The following is a 21,879-nucleotide window of genomic DNA, read 5'->3' as shown; positions in this document are numbered from 1 at the left end:
GCTAATACTCCTCTTACATCACTTCTTCTACAGCATTTTCATTTTCATGTTGTGTGAGTAAAACTATGAATACGTCGATATTCATTTGAATGACAATAGCTCATCGACTGTGTTGTGTGAACAAGCAAAATCAGTCTGAAGTCGAATTTTCAGTTTCTTATAGAGTTGTAATAATGTTTCAATCATTTCAATCAATGCGATGGTTTAATAAACACTAATCTTAGCTGTATGATTTCCAATTCCGCAGACAAACTTGATATTGACATACTTAACTCAAAGTATTATGACCATTGAGGGTTAACAATGTAGAGACAAAAGTAGTCAGAGTTGGATTGCGGTATTTTTTATGTGTAGGTGGATACCTGAAAACAGTTATTTTGATATAGGTCCTTGTACTTGTCGTGATAACAAATGATATAGTCTGGCATTTACTCATATCATATATACAAATTATACACGACCGACAGATATAGGCTATTCGATAATAAGGTATATTTAACAGAGATTTATAATTTCCCTTTAGAGATGACGGGCTAATTTGTATAATAATACCAGAGTTGTCTGTCACATGAAAACATAATTCAAATTTTGTACGCAATGTGGTAAAATGATGCCAATATAGTAGGTATGTTGCAATGATGCTTATTTAAAAAACAATTCTCAACAAACCATCATGGGTTTTTAATAAAACTGAGAGACGGACTTGTTTTGACAGAATATGCATATAGTTATGGGGGGCTCTGCGGTAACATACTATTTTTTTTTTCAATATGAGGTTGTTTGGATTGATTTGAACTTATTTTGGTATAACATTAGTGCTAAAGCGTGGTCCCTGCATCCTACTTCACTCTTGAGTCTCCTTCTTAGTTTCAATTGCGTGTTACCTCAAGTAGACTGGTTCTATTTTAGAAAAATCACGTTCCAAGTTTGCGTAAAAGTTGACAACCAGCTTGTTTTTGTTAAATTGTGTATGCTATTGTCTGCCAAGCAATATTTTGAGACCGTTACCCTCAAAGAGACCTTCTCCCCTCCCCTCATGACCACATAGGATCGTACAGGGGGCACAAATTAATTTGATTCCAATAACACTTTCAGATATGTAAAAGTATACGTCTGACTACATGGATCCCAGAAATGTAATGTGTGTGCGTGTATGACCTATATCGTTAAGAGGTTATTAGGCACAAAAGGTCTAAGGTCGATTTGCTTGTTGTGTATGGGACAAAAGTCAAAGCTGCTCTAATTTCCGTATTAGTTGAGGCAAATTGTTCGGATAGCTTAGAGGTTTCAGTAAGGGATAGTTTGCGATGTTCAGTTAGCATGTTACACAGCAAATAGTTAAAAGATGTGCATTTCATTAAAAAAAATCCATTGACCATCTATCTTCTGACCCCCACAGATAGTAAAAACTATTAACTTCCTGAATCCCTTAAACTTGAGGAACAGTTTGCATCACTTTTTACGAAGATCGGAGCAACATAAAAATTTAATCTGGACCTGTTGAGCCCATAACTTGGTTAGTTGGTAACTATATGTCATATGCTCAAATATGTTATACATGTATTTTAAGACATCCTAAGTAAAGACCTAGGCGAGTAATTTGACATGCTTTGAATTTGGAGCATGGTTAATGTTTCCCCTTATATGATCATATGACCGTACAGTTAGCAACCTGGACAACCGATTCTTTTGTTATGCAAGGCTCACTCATTCATTTAATGTGGCAATACAAACGATCGAATTTGGTGTTGAAATGAGCTAAATTTTGAGTTACACCTTTTCAATGTAAAATTAATTTTCTCGGCCAAATGAAAAGCAATCATTTTCATTTTTTTAAGAAAATGTCAGGTCAAATTGTAGTGCTTGATACTGTATTTTTTTTCACATCCTAGTGTTAAACTTAGGCGTAAAATTCAGTCATTTCGTGTAAGATTTTCGATTTTGATACGCTTAAACTCTGCCCGCGAGCCTTTTTTTGGATCAACCTTTTAGCTTTTCAAAGTAATATAGTTCGCTAATGAAGGATTTTACCAAGTTTCTAACGCACATCACCGTGAGCGATATATCACAGTTTTGTCTATAATGCATGCATAGGCTGCTCTTTCCATCCTCAGTTGGCGGTAATCTCTTTATGTTAGTAGTATCACTCTTCAGAAATTTGTGAGCCCTGAGCTCTGTAAGACTATTACACTGGGCGATGTCATTGCTAGAATAGACTGAAATGAACAACTGCCTCGCCTGGTCAATGTCGTCATCTGTCAGGTTGTGGTCAGCCCTTGCAAAACTAGCAGGATGATTCAATGGAACAGTCTTGCTTTACTCTAACCATGTAGGTTTTCCGATGAAGAAAAGGTAGCTGGTAATGTCTCGTCCACTGATAAAGTCCAAAGATATCTTTAGGAGTACCAGGAAAGGGGTTAGGTGTGCCAATGACAGGGTAAAGGGTTACGAGGGTCATGGGGACAACAGTTTATGGGTTCAGGTGAAGGGGTTAGGGGACCCAGGGATGGGATTAGGGGTATCAGCAATGGGGTTTTGGGTACCAAGGTTAGGGGTTCAGTGGACAGAGTTAGGGGTCCAGGAGTGAGGAGAGTCCCATAGTTGGTGTTAGGGGACCCAGGGATAAGGTTAGGGGTACTAATGATGGAGTTAGAAGTCCCAGGATTTGGAACATGGGTACCGGGGACAGAGTTAGGTGTACTGAGGATGGAGTTGGGAATACGAAAGGCATGTTTAGGGGTACCGGAGAAGGGGCTATAGGGGACACTGGACAGGAATGTGGCCTATAGTCCATAGAATCCATCTATATAGGACACGTTTTTATATCTTGCCAAGTCAGTTTGCATCAAAATATGGGGGTTTGCTCCCTGGGTATAATGATACGTCAATTTGTTTTCCGTTTCTAATTTTTTCTTAATGTACCGGTGTTCAAATTATCTAACTCTGTAACCAATTTTCGTATTGACATGGGGTATCATCAATGTGGAGCTTTGGATACCCTAAAAATGAAAATGTAAGAATATCAAAATTGACCAGGCCTACTTCAAACTGATTTTGCTTGATCGCATCAAATATATTTTTGTGGTCATTTGTATTCTATAAACTGTACATTTGTGCGCAAATTGAGGGCGCTATATACATATATTTCATGATAAAAAGTTTTTTGAAAGTTTCCTTAACATTTGTTTGTATTTATTCTGATATTCTAACACAATACACAAGACAATAGTATCTACCCCTTTTAAACATGCAAACAAGATTTAAGACCAATAGAGCCATTTATATTTTTCCTAAGAATGACACAGTTACTTAAACATTATGACAACATTATGACTTTTAAGAAAATCAATCCAAATAAACTCAGTTGAAAAAACAAAATAATGTATACTAAACTGTCCACAGAACCACTTAATAACCATACATAATTTTTAAATTTCATCAAAACATTTGACTTTCAACTCTTAGAGTGGTCGCCGATTTGCTAACCTTTGGGCGAATTTGTATAATTTTAATAGTTTCCTTTCACATTATAAAAATCAGATATTCAAATTGTTGCGCACAGTGTACTCATTTTATTTGTGACGAATGACTAGTATCCAATCAAATATTCGGCAGAACATGCACTATTCTCCCTGTATGTTTATGATCACCATTTAGTTAAATCAAGCAGCATGACAGCAGGTTACATTGTCAGGCTTACCCTTCCCCTTTTCGACAAGTGCACCAGATGCTTTCCGCGAACGTTTTTGGCTTCCTAGCCATTTTCATTTCGTACTTGTACTGCATTTATAAGCATCGCGATATTGTTCAATCGGGGGATTTTCCGATCCAGCTCCGATCCAATAGCTTCAATAGGATTCCAATGTTATCATTATTACATGTTTTGAATTCAATATTTTTACACACTTGGGTATATTAAAGCATATTATGGGTCCCATTTTACCCGCTATATCTAGTGACATGTTTTTTTCACCAAAAATCTAGATTATAAACTAGATCGTTTAAGAAGTGGGCCAAAACTCCGTAATTTGTAAATGTACAAATGTCCTGCTTGCATTTGTTTCAAGGTCATTTTATAACGTCATTTCATCATTGCATGTCTACGTCTTCCTGAAATGATTGAGGTCCCACCAACCATTCTTATTTTGTTTCTAATTAAATAGATAAAATAAAATTTCAATGTTATACACAGATCTCATAAATAACGCTTTTTAACATTTGAGATTAAATATTACACCACACTGCCCTGTGCTACAAGAAGATAAGCTCTAATTATTGCGACTGATCTTGCCTGTCAAACCCGACGTGTCCGCACAATTGTAAAGCGCATACTATACCATCTCTGGGGACCTGTTCAAATTATGAGCGGCAAAGCATAACGTAGATATTAATAAGCCTCGCCAGTTTAGAGTATCTTGTTATGCAACTTCAACATTGGTATATCGTCAATGAAATACCAGGGTTCACACCAATAAATTGAGCATATATGCACCAATACAAATGTTCGTTTAACATTTACTTTATTCATTCAAAAGAGAAAACATGAATATATTATGGTATAATTTTCAGCAGAGAACTTCAGTGGTCTGCCAATTTGGCGCAGTTTATGGCGTATACAGAAGTGTGGTTCTAATTGGCTAATTATATCACGTCTGTAAGAGCCCAGTACGTAACAAAATCCCAGTACGTATCAATTTGATACGTATTGGGCTCAACCTCTTCTACCTAGAACAAAAAGTGGCAAAAAATAATTCATCCCGCCCAATACGTAACAAAACTAAAATTTGATTAAAATTACTGTATTCATACTCCCTCCCTCTGTAGTGGTTTTTGTTACGTATTGGGCTCTATACATTTTTTTGTTACGTATTGGGCTCCGGTTGTTTTTCAAGCAAATTATGGATATTATGTGCATGTGTTTTATAGAAGTACTTTATATTGACCCAGTAACTCATTTTGAGTCGTTCTAGAACAAAATATTTGACAGTGTTTTATCTCTAGACTTGGAATTTATTTACGTCGTATTACGTATTGGCCTCTGGTTATTTTAAAAGGACATTATCATGATTAAATGCATGTTTTTGTTATAGAATTACTTTATATTGACTCAGTAAATCCTTTTGAGTCATTTTGAGTCTTTCTAGAAAAAAAAATTGACAGTGTTTTTTCTCTACACTTAGAATTTTTTGTTACGTATTGGGCTCTGGTTATTTTTAAAGCAAATTATGGGTTTTAGGTGCATGTTTTTGTTATAGAATTACTTTATATTGACTCAGTAAATCCTTTTGAGTCATTTTGATTCTTTCTAGAAAAAAAATTTTGACAGTGTTTTTTCTCTAGACTTAGAATTTTTTGTTACGTATTGGGCTCTGGTTATTTTTAAAGCAAATTATGGGTTTTAGGTGCATGTTTTTGTTATAGAATTACTTTATATTGACTCAGTAAATCCTTTTGAGTCATTTTGAGTCTTTCTAGAAAAAAAAATTGACAGTGTTTTTTTCTAGACTTAAGAATTTTTTGTTACGTATTGGGCTCTGGTTATTTTTAAAGCAAATTATGGGTTTTAGGTGCATGTTTTTGTTATAGAATTACTTTATATTGACTCAGTAAATCCTTTTGAGTCATTTTGATTCTTTCTAGAAAAAAATTTTTGACAGTGTTTTTTCTCTAGACTTAGAATTTTTTGTTACGTATTGGTCTCTGGTTATTGTGGTGATTAGTTGCATTTTTTGTTTGCTATAAACTTACTTTATATTGACCCGGTAACTCATTTTGAGTCATTTTGAATAATTCTAGAACAAAGCTGATTATGGTTATTAGGTGCATGTTTTTGTTATAGAATTACTTTATATTGACTCAGTAACTCATTTTGAGTCATTTTGAGTCGTCTAGAAAAAAAATTGACAGTGTTTTTTTCTTTAGACATAGAATTTTTCTTGTTACGTATTGGGCTCTGGTTATTTTTAAAGCAAATTATGATTATTAGTGCGTGTTTTTGTTATAGAATTACTTTATATTGACCCAGTAACTCATTTTGAGTCATTTGTGACTCTTTCTAGAATCATTTTGAGTATTTTTAGAACAAAATATTTGTCAGTGTTTTTCGGCTGGATTTTTTTTTGTTACGTATTGGGCTCTATACAATTTTTATGTGTTTTGGAGGTTACACTGTCGGTAAAGCTCTTTTTTTAGAACAAAATATTTGTCAGTGTTTTTCGGCTGGATTTTTTTTGTTACGTATTGGGCTCTATACATTTTTATGTGTTTTGGAGGTTACACTGTCGGTAAAGCTCTTTTAACCGGATTTTTTCGCATATATGGACATGAGCTGACCTCCAGTTAATATTTATCGAAAAAAGAAAAAATTCGAGTGGGTCTAATTTTTTGTTACGTATTGGGCTCTTTACATTTTTATGCGTTTTGGAGGTTACACTGTCGGAAAAGCTCTTTAATCCGGATTTTTACGCCTATATGGACATGACTTGACCTCCGGTTAATATTTATCGAAGAAAGAAAAAAAATCGAGTGGGTCTAATTTTTTGTTACGTATTGGGCTCTATACATTTTTTATGTGTTTTGGAGGTTACACTGTCAGTAAAGCTCTTTTATCCGGATTGTTTCGCATATATGGACATGAGCTGACCTCCAGTTAATATTTATCGAAGAAAGAAAAAAAATCGAATGGGTCTAATTTTTTGTTACGTATTGGGCTCTATACATTCTTTATGGGTTACACTGTCGGTAAAGCTCCTTTATCCGGATTTGTTCGCATATATGGACATGACCTGACCTCCAGTTAATATTTATCGAACAAAGAACAAAAATCGAATGGGTCTAATTTTTTGTTACGTATTGGGCTCTATACATTCTTTATGGGTTACACTGTCGGTAAAGCTCCTTTATCCGGATTTGTTCGCATATATGGACATGACCTGACCTCCAGTTAATATTTATCGAACAAAGAAAAAAATTCGAGTGGGTCTAATTTTTTGTTAAGTATTGGGCTCTTTGCATTTTTTATGCGTTTTGGAGGTTACACTGTCGGTAAAGTTCTTTTATCCGGATTTTTTCGCAAATATGGACATGAGCTGACCTCCAGTTAATATTTATCGAAGAAAGAAAAAATTCGAGTGGGTCTAATTTTTTGTTACGTATTGGGCTCTATACATTTTTTATGCGTTTCACGGTCGGTAAAGCTCTTTTATCCGGATTTTTCGCATATATGGACATGACCTGACCTCCAGTTAATATTTATCGAACAAAGAAAAAAAATCGAGTGGGTCTAATTTTTTGTTACGTATTGGGCTCTTTACATTTTTTATGTGTTTTGGAGGTTACACTGTCGGAAAAGCTCTTTTATCCGGATTTTTTCGCATATATGGAAATGACTTGACCTCCGGTTAATATTTATCGAAGAAAGAAAACAATTCGAGTGGGTCTAATTTTTTGTTACGTATTGGGCTCTATACATTTTTTATGTGTTTTGGAGGTTACACTGTCGGTAAAGCTCTTTTATCCGGATTTTTTCGCATACATGGACATGAGCTGACCTCCAGTTAATATTTATCGAAGAAGAAAAAAAATTCGAGTGGGTCTAATTTTTTGTTACGTATTGGGCTCTTTACATTTTTTATGCGTTTTGGAGGTTACACTGTCGGAAAAGCTCTTTTATCCGGATTTTTTGCATATATGGACATGAACTGACCTCCATTTAATATTTATCGAAGAAAGAAAAAAATTCGAGTGAGTCTAATTTTTTGTTACGTATTGGGCTCTATACATTCTTTATGTGTTACACGGTCGGTAAAGCTCTTTTATCCGGATTTTTCGCACATATGGACATGACCTGACCTCCAGTTAATATTTATCGAACAAAGTAAAAAATTCGAGTGGGTCTAATTTTTTGTTACGTATTGGGCTATATACATTCTTTATGCGTAACACTGTCGGTAAAGCTCCTTTATCCGGATTTTTCGCATATATGGACATGACATGACCTCCAGTTAATATTTATCGAAGAAAGAAAAAAAATTCGAGTGTGTCTAATTTATTGTTACGTATTGGGCTCTTTACATTTTTTATGCGTTTTGGAGGTTACACTGTCGGAAAAGCTCTTTTATCCGGATTTTTTCGCATATATGGACATGACCTGACCTCCATTTAATATTTATCGAAGAAAGAAAAAATTCGAGTGGGTCTAATTTTTTGTTACGTATTGGGCTCTTTACATTTTTTATGCGTTTTGGAGGTTACACTGTCGGAAAAGCTCTTTAATCCGGATTTTTACGCCTATATGGACATGACTTGACCTCCGGTTAATATTTATCGAAGAAAGAAAAAAAAAAATCGAGTGGGTCTAATTTTTTGTTACGTATTGGGCTCTATACATTTTTTATGTGTTTTGGAGGTTACACTGTCAGTAAAGCTCTTTTATCCGGATTTTTTCGCATATATGGACATGAGCTGACCTCCAGTTAATATTTATCGAAGAAAAAAAAAATCGAATGGGTCTAATTTTTTGATACGTATTGGGCTCTATACATTCTTTATGGGTTATACTGTCGGTAAAGCTCCTTTATCCGGATTTGTTCGCATATATGGACATGACCTGACCTCCAGTTAATATTTATCGAACAAAGAAAAAAAATCGAATGGGTCTAATTTTTGTTACGTATTGGGCTCTATACATTCTTTATGGGTTACACTGTCGGTAAAGCTCCTTTATCCGGATTTGTTCGCATATATGGACATGACCTGACCTCCAGTTAATATTTATCGAACAAAGTAAAAAATTCGAGTGGGTCTAATTTTTTGTTACGTATTGGGCTATATACATTCTTTATGCGTAACACTGTCGGTAAAGCTCCTTTATCCGGATTTTTCGCATATATGGACATGACATGACCTCCAGTTAATATTTATCGAAGAAAGAAAAAAAATTCGAGTGTGTCTAATTTATTGTTACGTATTGGGCTCTTTACATTTTTTATGCGTTTTGGAGGTTACACTGTCGGAAAAGCTCTTTTATCCGGATTTTTCGCATATATGGACATGACCTGACCTCCATTTAATATTTATCGAAGAAAGAAAAAAAATTCGAGTGGGTCTAATTTTTTGTTACGTATTGGGCTCTTTACATTTTTATGCGTTTTGGATCCGGAAAAGCTCTTTAATCCGGATTTTTCGCATATATGGACATGACTTGACCTCCGGTTAATATTTATCGAAGAAAGAAAAAAAATCGAGTGGGTCTAATTTTTTGTTACGTATTGGGCTCTATACATTTTTTATGTGTTTTGGAGGTTACACTGTCAGTAAAGCTCTTTTATCCGGATTTTTTCGCATATATGGACATGAGCTGACCTCCAGTTAATATTTATCGAAGAAAGAAAAAAATCGAATGGGTCTAATTTTTTGATACGTATTGAGCTCTATACATTCTTTATGGGTTATACTGTCGGTAAAGCTCCTTTATCCGGATTTGTTCGCATATATGGACATGACCTGACCTCCAGTAAATATTTATCGAACAAAGAAAAAAAATCGAGTGGGTCTAATTTTGTGTTACGTATTGGGCTCTATATATTTTTTTGCGTTACACTGTCGGTAAAGCTCCTTTATCTGGATTTGTTCGCATATATGGACATGACCTGACCTCCAGTTAATATTTATCGAAGAAAGAAAAAAATTCGAGTGGGTCTAATTTTTTGTTAAGTATTGGGCTCTTTGCATTTTGTATGCGTTTTGGAGGTTACACTGTCGGTAAAGTTCTTTTATCCGGATTTTTTCGCAAATATGGACATGAGCTGACCTCCAGTTAATATTTATCGAAGAAAGAAAGAAAAAAATTCGAGTGGGTCTAATTTTTTTGTTACGTATTGGGCTCTATACATTCTTTATGCGTTACACGGTCGGTAAAGCTCTTTTATCCGGATTTGTTCGCATATATGGACATGACCTGACCTCCAGTTAATATTTATCGTAGAAAGAAAAAAATTCGAGTGGGTCTAATTTTTTGTTACGTATTGGGCTCTTTACATTTTTTATACGTTTTGGAGTTTACACTGTCGGAAAAGCTCTTTTATCCGGATTTTTTCGCATATATGGACATTACCTGACCTCCAGTTAATATTTATCGAAGAAAGAACAAAATTCGAGTGGTTCTAATTTTTTGTTACGTATTGGGCTCTATACATTTTTTGTGCGTTTTGGAGGTTACACTGTCGGAAAAACTCTTTTATCCGGATTTTTCTCATATATGGCCATGACTTGACCTCAGGTTAATATTTATTGAAGAAAGAAAAAAAATCGAGTGGGTCTAATTTTTTGTTACGTATTGGGCTCTATACATTTTTATGCGTTTTGGAGGTTACACTGTCGGAAAAGCTCTTTTATCCAGATTTTTTCGCATATATGGACATGACCCGACCTCCAGTTAATATTTATCGAAGAAAGAAAAACAATTCGAGTGGGTCTAATTTTTTTTTTACGTATTTGCGTTTTTTATGCGTTACACTGTCAATAAAGCTCCTTTATCCGGATTTTTTCGCATATATGGACATGACCTGACCTCCAGTTAATATTTATCGAAGAAAGAAAAAAATTCAAGTGGGGGTCTAATTTTTTGTTACGTTATGCGTTTTGGAGGTTACACTCTCGGAAAAGTTCTTTTATCCGGATTTTCGCAAGGATTTACTTGATTTGATCTCCAATTAATATTTATTTATTGAAGAAACATGAAGTACCGACTATTTCTTTTATAGGCGCATACCGTATTGGCATGTCCTCTTTCCCTGGGTAAGATCTGACACCAGGCCAGCCCATGGCCAGGGTAACATGAGTATGTTTGTTTTACCTTGAAGGCAAGGATAGTCTTGCAAATATGGGCTAACTTTCCCCTAGGCCATCCAATATGCCATATACATTAGGACTAAAAGTTCACAGATTTTGTTATGGTATGCGATTGGAGGTTTGCGTGTCAAAAAATGGGGTTTATAGGATTTTTTGGTTTCATGGTTCGACTTCATTTGATATCCCATTAATATTAGTTATAGACAAAAAAGTGTTATTTTTGATAGGTTATTCCATGTGTAGGTGTTAATGTAAAAAAAATGGTTTTATTCTGATATTTTTAGCGGCGAAGCCAACTGAAACAATACCCATGTAACAAATCGCTTGTTAAAACCATAGTGCAGTTATGTCCACGACAAATTCACCGTGACATTTCCAACCATAAACCCGCTTAGTGAAGATTAAACCGAGATATGCAGTACTAAACCATTATACAGGGTGAGTCAAAAAAAGTGCAATAGCGCAAAGAATCGATAATTACGTAAGAATTACTTTGAACTTTCCTATTATTGAAAGTTTTAATAAATGCCACACTCAATAGGCACCTTCTGTGAAAAACTGAAGTCAATCACATCTATTGTTTAATTTTTATGAGTCATTTTGCTATGATACCCAATTTCATTATTTGTCCACGAGGTACCATGTATTTTGAATGAGAGCACACAATGCACGATAAAGGCATCAGCTCCGAAACTGACTTTAACTTAAACTTGGTTGATTTTTGCGTTATTTTCATTTCTTTTTCTGTTCAAACAAACTTTTAAACATTACTTTAAGTCCTTCACACCTCACTCGACTCCAACAGCTCCAGTTTTTTTAATCCCAGTATGTCCAACTTACTGGATATTTTATAATTCGCTCCACTTCAATTTACGCGCATTTCAATTTGTCATTTGAAAAAATCCGCCTGCAAATTTGTATGTTTTTGATAGAGAATAAACATCTTTAAAGTAAAGGTAAAATGAAAATAACAACAAATAATGTTTCTTTTCCTTAAACAAGACCAAGGACAATAACAATTTGGGTGCTCCATTTTATTTCAACGCCAATGAGGTTAAGAAAATAGCAGTTGTTCCAAATCTACCTTACACAAAGTGGGCTCACTTTCAAATTTTAGATGTTTCTTGGACAAACATTAAAATTGGGTATCGCTATAAAATGTATCATAAAAACAAAACGGTAAATGCTAATTCCTTGGTTTTTTCACACAATGTTACTAATGGATATATCATTCATAAAATGTTTTAAAACCTGTAAGGTTCAAATCGGTTCTTAAATAAAAATGGATTCTTTTCTCTATTGCACTTTTTTTGACTCACCCTGTAGTAATCGGTTGTCCAATGCAAATTTATTACCACGTGATAATATAAATCCAATGAGCGATCGAATTGTCCGCTACGGTCGACTAATCCAATGGATAATGACGTTATTGACATGTACGGGCAGAGCTCCACTGACCGAGTTTTGGGGTATTTTGCAATGGTTTGCTGTCATTTACTCATCAAGGTGGTCCCCCGTTATTTTAAGGACTATGCTATTGATTTAAAGATTGACATGTAGAGAATAAACCATACTTGATTGACAGAAAGTACTAAGTTTGTACCTATTACGGTTTCGTGACACACGGGAGTTTGGATATAGATGGTAGGATTTCTTTCTCATACAAATGTATGGTCCCTCGTTATTGAAGCATGTACCGGGTTGAAAATTCAGAAATTTTGAAAAGAATAAGTAATTGAAACATAGAGCAAGTACTAAAATCATAGCTTTTATACTTTTTGATATATGACGCTAACTAATTCATCTCCTATATCTACAACACAGCGCTACCAGTAGGGATCAATTGCCTATTGTGAGTGCCCCTGTGTTGTGTGCATACATGTAGGCAACAATAACTGCATGATGCACCGAACAAACTTTGAGATGCGTGTTGTGTGAGATGTGTGCACAGACTGTCCCACAATCTTGGTTCGGTTGGATAATGGAATGATACATAATTACGTACGACCTATGAACAAAAAGTTCTGTAACCCCATTAACCCGCCCCAGTTTCCGGTTCTAAAATAGGCCTACTCCATACTCCATTGGTGCTGATTTAGGGTGTGGTGCGGAGCGGTAATCGGACACGCAAATATTTTTTCAATCTTGCTAAATTATTACTTCAGTATCTATTTCGTGTAATTGATCTTTTCGGTGAACCCATAAGCCTTTGCGATTACACCTGATATGTCGTCATTTGACTTCAGTACGCGTCAGGCCGATGCGAACATCGTTTAGCAAACATCGTTACTGCGCATTATATATGTCGACGTGACGTCAAGTAACGACATCTCAGGTGTACTCGCAAAGGCTTATGGGATTTACCGAAAATAATGGGATGCTGGGATATGTTTTTAAACCTAAAATACATTGTTATAACTGGTATTATTGATGTTTGGTTACACATTTGATGTTGTTTCAGTTATAATATGCTAGCATATTAGGCCAAAAAAACTAAATTGTTGTCTTGCCCTCCCAAGCCTAAAATCTTGGTACAGCCGGCCGGACTTTTTTGTACCAACTCAACCATTTGATACCTACTATTTTACAGTAACATGAGTGAAGAGAGGCAAATGCATAATATCGGCTGTATTTTCTACCCGATGTTTAAAGAAATTTTTATTGAAGTAAATAATATCAAGGTCTTTCACAATTAACTCTTAGTTTACTGATTTATTTATTTTTTAAACCCCAAAAAACCGGGCCCATAATTATTTTCGCGATTTTGACCCGGCCGCGGAGGGCAATGCAACAACTTTTTCTTTACCTAATCATAACACTTGTAGATCGATCTAATCTCCTAAGAGGAATACACACATATTTTCATTTAAATGTTTACGACTTTTTATCGTTTCCGGAATATAAAATCTTACTCTGGTTATGAGTTCACCTACAAAAATATGGAAAATGTATCAAAATACAGTGTAGGTAACATTTAAATGTACAATTATGCTAAGCTTGAAGAAGCTATCATTTTATACAGGACAGAAGTTATAAGAGTGGAGGTAGAACTTTTTGAATGACCCTCGTCAGTAGATCTTCAGTAGATCTTCAGTAGATAGCAATGACTTCACAGAACAACCTGCTATCATTTGATAGCACTGTCTTTACATAGCCATCAGCTATCTTCAGTAGATAGCAATTACTTCACATCAGCAACCTCAGTAAATATATATGACTTTACATAGTCATCAGCTAATATCAATAGATAACAATGACTTTATATGACCATTTCTAAATTGGCAAATACTGTATCAAGTTGACAATACCCTAACCCTAACCTTTAACCCTAACCCTAAGCCCTATAACTATAAATCTTAACCCAAGTCCCAAACCAAAACCCTAACCACAAGCAGCGCCCTTACCCTTACGCTCTGAAAACCTTAACCCGAATATCCTAAACCCTAAACCATTACCCTAATCCAAACCCTAAACCCTAACCATAACTAATTCGGTGGGTTGGCACTGTATTTAGCAGTTCAGCATATAGGGGGCGAAATGTCAGGTAGGCGAAGTGTCCTGTTTCCCTTTAGTAGATACATGGTGTGTGGGCACTATATCCAGCAGTTCAGCACGTAGGGGGTGAAATGGTAGGGATGCGAAATGTCCTGTTTCCAGCGCTCGAAATAAGGCGCGTCCTTGCGTCAAATACCCGTGAAAGTAGGCGCGGACCCACAAATTTCCTACGGTACGGGTCCGCGTGACCCGTAAAAATTGAACTAGGCAAAGAGCAGAAAATCCTAGTTTTGTTGTTCCACTGGAACATCTGGTTCACATTATACGTCCAGCTCCCTGGGTACACTTTCATTTTAGTTTCCCATCAAGTTTTCAACCCGGGTTTTCAATTTTCTACAATCTACATACTGTTATCGCCGTAGCTAATAAAGGCAAGGGTCCGAGGTCGGACCCTTGAAAATTGGTGAGGACCCTTGAAATTTCAAGGCCAAGGGTCCAGAGGACCCTTGGATTTTTCTTCTTATTTCGAGGCCTGCCTGTTTCCCTTTAGTAGGTGAGAATAACTTCAGCTATCTTCAGCAGATAACAAAGACTTCACATAGCCTTCCGCTAATATCAGTAGGTAGCACTGACATCACATATAGCCATCAGCCATCTTCAGTAGATAGAAATGACTTCACATAGTCATCAGCTATCTTTAGTAGATAGCAATGACATCGCCATCACCTATCTTCAGTAGATTCCCCACGAATACGCTCACACCCGGACCCCAAACTTCTTCTGAAGAAATGTTTTTCCTTGATTATAGCTATACTCAATAAAAGAAATATGAATTATATTTTATCTAACAACGCAAATTTACAAGATTGTAAAATTGCCCAAATTGTTAAAATGTAGTATGCAAATTTATGTAGGTAAGGAACAGCAATGTTTTAAATTTGCTTCATTCCAAGTAAGTGATTATGTGATTATATGTGATTATTAGGCCTACATAATGGTTAAAGTTTGTTGAATGTTCAGATTGTCTGATTAGCAATATACTTGATGACCATGCATGATGACGGTGAGGTGACCATGCAAATTGTATGCAAATTAGCTAATTTTCTATAATTGTTCTTCACGTGCAAAGCATTGCAGACTCCACAGTTACAAACTTCAAACTATTCTCTACCTTCACAAGAAATCAGAGGAACTCCAGATACCTCTATCGAATTATATTTTTTTTTTAAACCAGACATTTATTACGGTTCTTCCACACATGACACATTAGTTTAGTGGTGCTTTGGTCAACTTCAAAGGACCTTTCTAGAGGGCGCAAACATGATTCAACAACGACAGATTCGGAATAGAGATCACGGTGACTCATTTCGGAATAAAGAACCTTATTTAGATTTCGGAATGAAGAATGTTTTTTTCATATTCCGAATAGAGAACATTTTTTCATATTCGGAGTAGAGAACACGGTGACTTGTTTCGAAATAAAGAACCTTTATTCGATTTCGGAATAGAGAACCCATTTTTCATATTCGGAATAACGAACTTATTTCATCTTCGGAATATAGAACCTTTTTTGTTTTCGGAATAGAGAGCCTGTTTGTGTTTTGACAATTTTCGGAATAGATAACCTTCAAAATAGAGAACCGTTTTTTCGGAATAGCGAACCTTTAGTAACATTTTACACCCTTTGTCAGTGCACCCGATCTACTTTCGGCCCCAGGCACCCTGACCCAAAGTAAGCAGAGGCGTCGTTAGACCAATCGGATTGGGGGTGGTGGGGTATACGGCATAATTTTGCCGCCGGAAAGATCTTGGTCTGTCTAATACAATTGTTCTTAAGAATCTAAAAAGTGTGTGTGTGTGTGGGGGGGGGGGGGGTAATTATCAAAATTTTTCCTCAATATTTTTTTTTTCATTATTAACTACTTTTACAATAACAATATTCCGCACATTGGCTTTTGTAATCTGCCGACAATCCTATATGTTTTGCCGACAACCGTCACTTTTGCCGACAACATTAAAAATTGGAGGAGGGGTGTCTCAACCCATACCACCCCACCCCCTTCTAGCGGCAGCCCGCAAAGTTACGTTACCGCAATCAAAAAGGAATGACTGGGCACCATACTAGCATATATTCCTTCCTTCGTATAGTTTCATGTTTTTGTCCTTTTGGGGCGTCCTCTTTCATGATATATCTTTTAATTTTCTCTGTTTAATGATGAACGTAACATTTATATTAAAAACCATATACAGTTTATTGGTAAATTACCGATTTTGTTTGGAACAGAAATTGCATGTGCTCAAAGTGGTTTGTGGCCGAATTGCCGTGGGACCGAATTGTTTTGGGTGCGAATCGACCTGGCCCTCAGGACGGGTATGGTCGAGGACTCAGGGAAGGTAATATGGATTCTGCTTAAGGGGATATAATACCATGATTTTGATCAGTATCCCTCTTCTTTTTTTTTGTTACAAATATATGAAGTACATGTTTCATAACAAACTATAATTTATTCTCTTTAAGTAGAGTACATGAATAGAATACATTAAATCCTTTGTGATACTATCTTTAGAAAACTTATTCAGCAATGCATGCTAAATAACACTGAATAAATTAAATAAACTTTTCCACAATGGATGCATAGTCAATTTAATACTATGTACCTTCTATAATGTGTTGTTAGGAAAAGAGATTTAATAAAAACCCCTTTAAAAGAGAGTGCTCAGGCATGATTAGAACACATAGTTATGCAATGTAGGTCGTTGGTGTTGAATAAGGTCGCGTTTCTTATAATTAGGGCTAATGATACTGTTTTTTATATGTAGGCCTACATAAGATTAAGATATAAGATTGTGAAGATCCTTAAGCATTTTGATTAAAAGGGTAAATATAACGTTCCACTAGGGTGATTAGCTCTTCAATATTTAGAGACTGCATATCTACTAATGTAGAGCCTGTTGGGATATGTATAGATATGATATGATGTGTGATAGATAATGATAATGATGAGGTTTCTTAAGACTTGGGTGATTTTTAGGAAATACAGTAAAAGTTTAACGTTCCAGAAGGCTGATTATCATTGTCCAAAATGATAAGAATATCCCATTTTATCTGTTTTTGGTTTTGTTTTTGGTACAGAAGTGCAAAATTATGATGTAGCTGGTGGGATCATGAAATAACCAAAAACTTGTATAATTTAATACAAAATCAATTAAAATTGTATGAAAACAACAAGTTAAAGGTTTAAAACTGGACCTGTTTTGGTTAATGCTAAGAACTTCATTACATTAGTGGTCACTTACTTTCAACTAGAGAGGAAAAGTAAAAGTTGAAGCCTTAAGGGCTACGTGTATGAAACTATACCTATTCAGATAATGCATCAAAATACTGTGTGCAATAATGGAGAAGATATAAACATTTGGCCTTAAAATTCAATGTTGTAAATAATGTTGTTATGCTGGGCTGATTATATCAAATCCATATCAGTCAGAACAAGTACCTCTCAATGCAAATTTAAGAAGTTCATGGGCATTTGGTATTGTATATTTGGCCATGCACACTGATCTAGTTGGCTGGCAAACAAAATCTGATCTAAAGAAGTTCCTGAGCAGTATGTAATTTACTAACTTGAACTTCCAGACCACTATCAATCTGTCAACACCTATAACTATTGAAACTAATATCATCCCCAGGTAAAAAAAACCCTCCACTATGGGCTACAGAACAGTTTTATAAGTAATTTCATGGGAAATGAGGCTAATATTCTATGCCCACCTCAAGTTAGATATCTCACTGCTGCATATATATTATGAACTATGTCATAGGGAGTGAGGTTAATTTAGTAGCTAGCATTTATAGTCTGCATTTCCATTACCAGGCATTATCCTATCAAATATTATCCTGTAAAATATTTTTAGTGAAGACAAAGCAAAAGCATTTGCAGAAGAAGCCTGACTTGGAGCTACTTAGGTTCAAAGGTCGACTTTAATTCCAAGGTCAAAACTGGATGTATATTTTCACTCAGGTGTACCTGAGCGAAAAAAAGGCTATATGTCATCATAGGTCAGGTTATAGGTCACTTGGTTCAGGTCAAATTTAGGCATCCATTTTGAAAACTTGTGATAGTCTGTGATATTATAATGAGGCATCAATTTTAATATTTTGTTTTTTACTGGATATAATATTGAAAAGGTGTGAGGTGGATATACTAAAATACCTTGGGATGTAAATGGTGAGTACAATTTAGATTGCCTAGTTGAGATGGATTGGACACATAAATATAAAATAGTTACCAAAATCACAAAAGTGAGGCTTACGAAAAACTACCTAATATGGTGGTATAGGTGACAAGAATTGCTGTAGTGTGGTTGTGGTAACCTGTTACCTATGGCTTAATTAAGTTTCAGTGAAATAATGCAAATGTCGCAAGTTAAAAATATAGCTCAAAATTGAAAATAGAAGCATTTTAACCACTTTGTTTTTGTGGAGCACCAAGTTCATGAAGTCATAAAAGAAATCAGGAAGCGCTTATTTCCATTTTACATATCAACTTTATTTCCCTAATGTGTTAGCAACACATATCCAAAATTTTAACGAAATCCGTTGATAGTAAGCTTTCCAAAATGAAGTGAATATAAAACACCAGTGATGTACCACCTTTTGGCTTCTACCTTTAAAAGCATGTACGTTACATTGATACCGATGCCACCAATAGAACGAGAAGATGTGCCCCTTCATTTTGCATACCCCCTTAAAAGCCACAATTAATGCACGATTTTTTTTCAGTTTTTTTAAAAACCTTTTTTGCAAATTTGTTGTATGTTTACACATGTGCCAAACTTACACAAAACTCATGTTAATTGGTTTCAGACAAATTTGGTGTGATTGCAGGACAACATAATAGAAAATCTATGATTTTCACACATTTCAGATTTTTGCAGTATTTAGGGAGCGGTCATTTAATATCTACGCCAGAAAAGGGGGATGGAGGATTTCCATATTTTTTCTCGATTTTTACGTTCCCCTTTCAGGTTCCCCCACCAATCAGGTAAAAAAAAATTGATGTTTTAAACTAAAAACAAGTCCTTGGTCTTTTTTGTTTTTGATTTGTTTTTATCGAATACTTTCGGTTGACACTTGTACTGGTTCTCACATTATCCAGTCAAACTGTTACAGCACTAAAATCATAGATTTACTTTTAGAGTTAACAAGTCACTGTACAACTGATTATGTGATGCCGCGATGTAGGCCTACAAAAGTATAAAAACAAGTTAGCAATTACTATGGAGGAGAATGACGTGTCCTGCCCCCCCTTGAACATGAAATTGCTGCAAGAATATCATGGGCGTGCCCAAAGACATCGACAGGGGGTCCAGGGGCTCAATGCTAGGTAGGCCTCTGTCGGGGTCCAGAGCTTCAGTGGGAAAGCCCCCCGGAAAATTGACATTCGACTACTTTGAACTAATTTGATGCTTTCTGGTGTGATTTAGAAAACTAATAATGGTTAAAGGCATATGGCCTATAAAGTTAGGCGCACCGTATGCATAACAGGAGGCTAGAGGCGGGGTGACGGATTCCAGAAAAATGGATTCTCTTCTTTTAAATTTGATTCCTGGTTGACCCACAAAGTGTTTGTGGGGAATGAAAATGTTTATCACAAAAGTTTGTATTACACTTTATATTATTGATATACAAGCTTTAATTTTAAGCTATTAGGAGCATTCAAAGTGAAGGCAGTTTCCATGGCAACGGCCATATATACTCATTTTAAAGCAAATTCTCCCAGCAAAATTGAGCAAATTTCTCAGTAAAATAAAAAATGGGAGTAAATGGGGCCACGATCTAGAGAAGGGGCAAGTTTTGAGAGAAAAACAATAATAATAAAACAATTTAAAATAAAAAAGAAAGAATACAACACATGGTCAACCCTCTTAAGAATGTAAGCATTAAAATAACACATTTTCTGGCCCACCAGGATAATAATTTATAATTTTTCATAATTTCTCCATTTTTATAACGTGCGTCACCCAATAGGATTTGCACACACGTTTAAATAGCTTGTTATCAAATTATATCAGTGACATTAACAAATATCGTATATTGGACATATTTTTTGTATAATTACTCACGATATTCGCCCATACTGAGCTAGATAATTATTATCTTGTGTAATAAAAATCGATGATCGAATATAACTTTTTCGCAAGGTACCGATACCAATATGAATATCCGATTCATAATAAATTGTAAGTATGGGATAATACTGGACACTTCACCCCGCACACTTTCACCACGTATATTTCCACGCGGCCCGCACATTTTCATCCCAGCACATTCTCATCCCGTACGCATTCGCCCTCTAAATAACAAGCTATTCTATGTTCAAAATGGGCCGGTCGGTCCAGTCGATTTTTTAAACCTTCAGCTTTTAAAAATCCTAACAAGTATTAAATACTGGTTCATCCATTAGGGACATTGTCAATTTTTACTACTGAATAGGCCTACTTGTTAGATAATCAATTAAGACTAGTCTTTCAAAAAAAATTAAATTAAAAAAAACCATTTAGTTTCTATATCTGTACAATTTTTTTTTTAATCCTCACTCGATTTTTTTTTTATCTTTCTTCGATAAATGTTGGAGGTCAAGACAAAATGCGAAAAAATCCGGATGAAAGAACTTTTCGGACAGTGTCGGAGCCAAAACGCATAACGTAACAAAAAATTAGACCCTCTCGGTTTTGTTTCTTTCTTCGATAAATATTAACCGGAGGTCAAGTCAAGTGCATTTATGCGAAAAATCCGGAAAAAGAACTTTTTCGACAGTGTCGGAGCCAAAACGCATAACGTAACAATTAGACCCTCTCCGCTTTTTTCTTTCTTCGATAGGTATTAACCGTAAGTCAGGTCAACTCCATTTATGCAAAAAAAATTGAATTTTTTTCTTACTTCGATAAATATTAATCGGAGGTGAGGTCAAGTTCATACATGCGAAAAATTCCGCATAAAAGAACTTTTCCGACTGTGTAACTTCCAAAACGCATAACGTAACAAAAAATTAGATCCACTCGATCTTTTGTTCTTTCTTCGATAAATATTAACCGGAGGTCAAGTCATGTCCATATACGAACAAAATCCGGATAAAAGAGCTTTTCCGACAATGTAACCTCCAAAACGCACAAAAATGTATAGAGCCCAATACGTAACAAAAAAATAGAACCATTCGAATTTTTTCTTTCCTCGATAAATATTAACTGGAGGTCAGGTCATGTCCATGCGAAAAAAATCCCGATAAAAGAGCTTTTCCAACAGTGTAACCTCTAAAACGCATAGAAAATGTATAAAGCCCAGTACGTAACAAAAAATAGAACCACTCGAATGTTTTTCTTTCTTCGATAAATATTAACCGGAGGACAAGTCATGTCCATATATGCGAAAAAATCCGGATAAAAGAGCTTTTCCGACAGTGTAACCTCCAAAACGCATAAAAATGTCAAGGGCCCAATACGTAACAAAAAATTAGACCCACTCGAGTTTTTTTT

This window comes from Amphiura filiformis, chromosome 14 (assembly GCF_039555335.1).
Source record: "Amphiura filiformis chromosome 14, Afil_fr2py, whole genome shotgun sequence".
NCBI lineage: Eukaryota > Metazoa > Echinodermata > Ophiuroidea > Amphilepidida > Amphiuridae > Amphiura > Amphiura filiformis.
This window is presented reverse-complemented; position numbering follows the sequence as displayed.